The following is a 6135-nucleotide window of genomic DNA, read 5'->3' as shown; positions in this document are numbered from 1 at the left end:
TTTACACACTGATAGAGCTTTGACAGCACCCCTGTAAAAATTAATGACACATCAGTGTACTGCAGCATGCTCTTTGATAACCACTGATAGTCCAAGCTATTAAATATAACATCCAATGTGCTCCATGACCTGGCCCTCTTCAGTTCGTTTATATCCTCCCACCTCTTACTTTGAACTTCATGCCAATAGCATTGAACTCTGAGTCTCTGCCTTTGCCCCAAGTTGAGACCCTCTGGAATATGCTCCTGCCCCTTTGCCAAGCTAGCTTCTACTCATCTGTTAAGAATCCTTCAGAGAGTCCTGGAATGTTTTCTGATTTCTCCTATTTTCAGCTCACATCTGTACTAGGTCTCTCATCTTTGAATTCCCATAATACCCTGTGTAAATCTTTTACCATTGCACTTAATCACTTTTCTACACTGCTAGATATGAATTCCTTAAGAACAGAGAATGTGTTTTAAGTATCTCTGTGTTCCCAGCACCTAGCTTAGTGACTAGTACACACTAGGCACTGAATAAATGAATGAATGAATGAATGGATAGGAGATCGAGTAATTTCTTCATGATCATCTAGCCAGTAACGGTCAGAATTGAAACCGGAATACAAATCATTTGACTTCAATTTCTGTCCTTTCAATGGTATTATGCTGCTGCTTGTAAGAAACAGTAGACATTATTCCAGCTAGTGATAAATTTACCTAAGAACAGTGAAAACCAGAAAGATGCAGTATATACGTATTACAAAAATTATTGAGACATTTTCTGGAATTGTTTGATTAGAACTAGATGGAATTATGAAAGATACATGCACTCCAATATTCATAGCAACATTATCTTCAGTTGCCAAGACATGGAAGCAACCTAAGTGTCCATCAACAGATGAATGGATAAAGAAGATGTGGTATTATATACACAATGAGATACTACTCAGCCATAAAAAAGAATGAAATTTCACAATTTTCAGCAACATGGATGGACATGGAGGGTATTACGCTAAGTGAAATAAATCAGACAGAGAAAGACAAATACTGTAGGATATCACTTGTATGTAGAATCTAAAAAATACAACAAACTAGTGAATATAATAAAAAATAAGCAGACTCACAGATACAGAGAACAAACTAGAGGTTACCAGTGGGGAGAAGGAAGGGGGGAGGGGCAAGATAGCAGTAGGGGATAAAGAGGTACAAACTATTATGTGTTAAATAAGCTACAAGGATATATTGTACAACATGGGGAATATAGCCAATATTTTATAATAACTATAAGGAGTATAACCTTTAAAAATTGTGAATCACTATATTGTACACCTGTAACTTATATAATATTGTACATCAATATAATACAAGTATACTTCAATAAAAAATAAAAAAGAACTAGATGGAATTAATAAAGATGGTTTTTATAGGAAAAGTGAAGTTAGAAGAAAAAGCTAGACTGGTTCAGAGGGACAAAAATATCGTGAATGAGGAAATCACCTTTGTGAAGACTCTAGGAACCAATGAAATAACAGAAGCAGCTATAGGATGTAGCCTGTGTCCGAGCCAGAGTGTAAAGAGAGGGGACCTGTTCTGATAAGAACAACTTGGAATAAGGACTGAGTAGCTGTATGTGATCTTTAGATACAGTCAGAGAGGAGTAAAATGTTCTTCAGTTGCATCTTCTGATTTCTTAGCCAGAGACCCAAGGTTTCTTGAAATAGGAGGATGGCTGGCTCAGTTTTATCAGTGATCTTTGGAGACACGGATTTGAGTTGATCAATTATTCATCTGCTTGTTTTCAGCAACCTGATGACCAGCCTCATTTCCTGGAAAGCCCTGATGTTGGTTCCATCACACGGCCACAGGGAACCAGATGCCTGAACGCACTGTGCACATTTCCCCTTCTGAATGGTGAAAACGAAGGTTTAGGAAATGCAGAGTGGCTGATCTGTCTCTGGCAGAAAGTCCTGGCCACTTGGTCAAAGCTCTTCTCCCTTGACTCCCCTTCTACTCTTTAGACAATAGTTCAGGATGATGAATTCAGTCAAGCCCAGCTCCACTGTGTGCGGCATTTAGGAGGACAATGGAGATGAGAGGTGGATCCTGAAGGCTCAGAAACTGCAATTTGCCTAAGATGCACAATACAGGGAATTAAACATAGAACTTTCTATCATCAAAGTCCTTCTTTTTTCCACAACACCATGAAGCTGTGGGATGGGTATGAGACCTTATCCCCAGAATGACAGAGTAAATACTGTACCTTTAACTGATTCCTAATCTGATGTGCACCCCCTTTTCACAGTCTTTGATGGAGAGAAAACAGACATGAGGGCAGCTCTGGGAAAGAACAGAACTTGCATGGTGGGAAGAAGGGCTGTACTCTTGCTTCTGGAGCTGCCTATACCCAGGACAATTGTATTTGATCTCCAAGTAGATACACTGAGCCCTTTTTACCGTCACAGTGAAAACAGGGGACTTCAAGTTCATTTCCTTCAGGGGGGCTGGTTTTGCAACCTTTTTTTCTGGGTTACAGTTATACCATTAGTTAATTCTAAAGTCTGTTTTGATTCTGCCACCCACCTACAGACACGGCCACTACCTACCACCCAGATTCCTAAATTACTCGATCGGATTCAGCTAATCCATCCTGCTGTTGGTGAGTCCTAAGGTCATTTTAACAATACCCCTGAGCCAGCCGAAGCTTCCTTCCTGTCTTCTTGCTCCAAACTCTGAAAATCCTGTGACACAAAATGGAGCTGGACTCGTGGAAAGCTGTGAACCTTGTCAGCTGCCTGGTGAATGGTCCCATTTCCCAGGTCCTTTCTGCATTCAGGATCAGAAGGATGGCCCACAGGGAAATGAAAGGAAGTCATCCAGCCTTGTGACCCAACACTGCCCCCTTCATCACCAGGGCTGGGGTTGGGCTTTTTATATAACATGGCAGAGAATGCAGTAGCTGGGCCTATGCAGAAGGCCAGGGGGCCTGCCCTCAGGACTTGACATCTCTTTGCACTTAGAAGTCTGGCTTTGAGACCCAGCACTGCCCTTCTTTTTTTTTTTTGCCGTACGCGGACCTCTCCCTGTTGTGGCCTCTCCCGTTGCGGAGCACAGGCCTCACAGCGGCCATGGCTCACGGGCCCAGCCACTCCGCGGCATGTGGGATCTTCCCGGACCGGGGCACGAACCCATGTCCCCTGCATCGGCAGGCGGACTCTCAACCACTGCGCCACCAGGGAAGCCCTGCCCTTCTTTTACGCTGACTGCTGCAGCCAACAAAAAAAGCCTTCACTCCACTCAGGGCTGCCAAACCTCAGAAAGGACCATAACAGGCTTGTGCTGTCTCTCCCTCCGGCCCCCAACCCTCCTACCCACCGTGGGTGGGGCAGCAGGGCTGAGGAAAGTTCTGCAGACCTGAGAAACCCTGGGAAAACACAGGGCTGCTGCCCTCCCACCCTGTCTGAACACTCAAGGTTAAGCCCTTGAGACCTTGAAAAAGGAAAAGATGTTGCCCGGAGAAAGGGAGCAAACAGAAATATTGATCGTCACAGTTGTTTGGCCCCAGATCGGTAGTTCTCAAAATTTATTGTGTATAGCAAACTTCTGGAGTGCTTCCTAAAATGCAGATTCCTGGGTTACAGCTCTAGAGACTGTGATTCAAAAACTGCAAGTAGGGTCTCCATGAGCATTTTAAACAGGCCTAGAGGCACATTTTGCCCCCAAACCTGAGGCAGAGTTGGAATGTTTCTCCCCACCCCCAAGCCCAGCCTGGGATTATTCAGTACAGCCTCAGCACCAACCAGCCTATGGCAGAAATGCTCCGGTCCTCAACTTGTGGTCCCCACAGAACCCGGGAAAGCTCCTGGCACAGACAGGGTAGACCAGTTAAATCACATCAGCCTCAGTGGGGAGCTCAAGCTCAGGGTGGCAGTATTTCTTAGAGATTTACCGGGAGGTTTGTGATGAGGGAAAAAGTGAAGTGCAGTTGGAATGTGGAAATCTACATTGACTCTCCACACTGGGTTGCTGACTGCATGGAGGGCTCATTGAGAAGATACCTCTTGTAATCCTGAGGGTCCTCTGATTCCGATTCAGGTTTGTATAGATATGTGGGATAGAGTTCTGGACCAAGGCACAGGGGACTTTAGTGAACTACTCATGAGCTGACTTTTTCTGGGCTTCGCTCTGCCTATCTGTAAAATGAGGGGTTGGCCCAGGAGTCTGCTAAGGTTCTAGAGTTCTCTAGCCCCTGCAGCTTGCTTTTGTTCTTCATCCTCACGTATGAATGCCTGGGCAGGGGCTAGGTCTAATTCTCTCCCTCACTGTTTGCCCAGTATAACTAGAACAGTACCTGGTACATAGTAGGTGCCCATTAAATATTTATTGCAGGAATGAATACATATTTATAACAGGTCATAAGCTAAAATAGTCCTGACTGGAACAATGCGCAGGTAGTGAGGCAGGGGCAGGGACTGAGGCTGCTGGAATCTTGCAAGCAAGAGAACCCTGACAAGTCAATGGCCTAGGTGGCTTCATCAGGGTATCTGACAACTTCAGAGGTGGCCTTTCTTTCCCTTTAAACATATCTAATTTGTCTTAGGTATGTTCTTAGAATTTGTGTACATTGTAGAAAATTTATAAATTTTAAAAATATATTAAATAAACGTAAAGACCATCCAACCAGTGATCTTTCTTTTTTTCTTTCTTTCTTTCCTGAACTTGTCTATACTTTTGGAATTAGAGGAAAATGATATGATACATGTTATTTATTTACATTTATTTTTATTTATTTATTTTTGACTGCATTGGGTCTTCGTTGCTGCGCGCAGACTTTCTTTAATTGGGGCCAGCGGGAGCTACTCTTTGTTGTGGTGTATGGGCTTCTCACTGTGGTGGCTTCGCTGTATGGCCTCTAGGCGCGGCCTTCAGTAGTCGTGGTGCGTGGCCTCAGTAGTTGTGGTGCAGGGGCTTAGTTGCTCCGCGGCACGTGGGATCTTCCCGGACCCCGTGTCCCCTGCATTGGCAGGCAGATTCTTAACCACTGCGCCACCAGGGAAGCCCGATACATGTTATTTAAAAAGCCACCTGTAATTCAAGGGTAATCATTGCTAAATTTTATGCAGTTTTCAACGTTTTTCTATGCATGTCTATGTATTTGGAAAACATACTGTTTATATAGTGTCATAACCTGAATTCTCTGCTTGCATGTCCCTAAATGTCTTAAGCATCACTTTCAATGGCTTCATGATAATAGTACATTTAAGCACTCCCTCATTATGGACATTTAAGCTGTTTCCTTTAAGCTTTGTATTATAAGGATCACAGTGATAAGGATATTTGCCCACACTTTTTTTTTATCTGTATTTCTTATTTCCTTAGGATAGCATCCTAGAAGTGGAATTATTTGGTCAAAGAGTGTAAAGCTCTTTAAGCTCATTGAGACGTGGTGCCAAACTATTTTGTAGAAGTTTCTTTCAACGAGCTTTGTAGCTGCCCCAGCAGAGAAGAAGAGAAACAGCCCTTCGAGCTTGAAGGCATCCTTGAAGCTGTGTGGCCGCTGCAGTGGGAGGCGGGAGCGCACAGGGTTTCTCGGGCATTTCTGTCTCGGCTTCCCCTCCACGGGCAGTTTCCTAGTTCTTAGAAATTTTTCTTTTCTTAAGATAATTGGGAGGAAAAAAAAACGTCCCAGGGGTGGAGGATGTTAGTGGTAATGGCAGTGGTGGTGGGGGTGAGGGTGACCCTTACGTGTGAAAAAGAGAATTTGTCAACAAGAATCCAACACTTGGAGATCCTTCACGGAAACATCCATCTAATCCAAAGTGAGCTTCCAGAGAAGGTCGGGATAATGAAAGAGGAGCCGGTAACAGGATAGGAGTGGGAGAAGGCCTCCAGCTGGAAAGCGGCGTCCCCTTTAAGACCCAAGCCGAAGCCTGGCCCTTTAAATCTGTGTCAGTTTCCCCTGACGTCAGCGGGCGGGCCGGCAGCCCCGCTGTTTACCGCCCCGCGGCGTTGCTCACTCCCCGGAGTTCTGAGCACCGAAGCCGGCGCCCCAGAAACTCGCCGCGCCGCGCGGCGTCGGGTCGCTACCACCTATCACGCCCCTCACCCTCAGACTCTCCTCCTTTCGCGGCCGACCCCGCCGCCGGCTTCCGCTCCC

The sequence above is a fragment of the Grampus griseus genome (genome assembly GCF_964374135.1).
Source record: "Grampus griseus genome assembly, chromosome: 8".
NCBI lineage: Eukaryota > Metazoa > Chordata > Mammalia > Artiodactyla > Delphinidae > Grampus > Grampus griseus.
Note: the sequence above shows the minus strand (reverse complement) of the source record.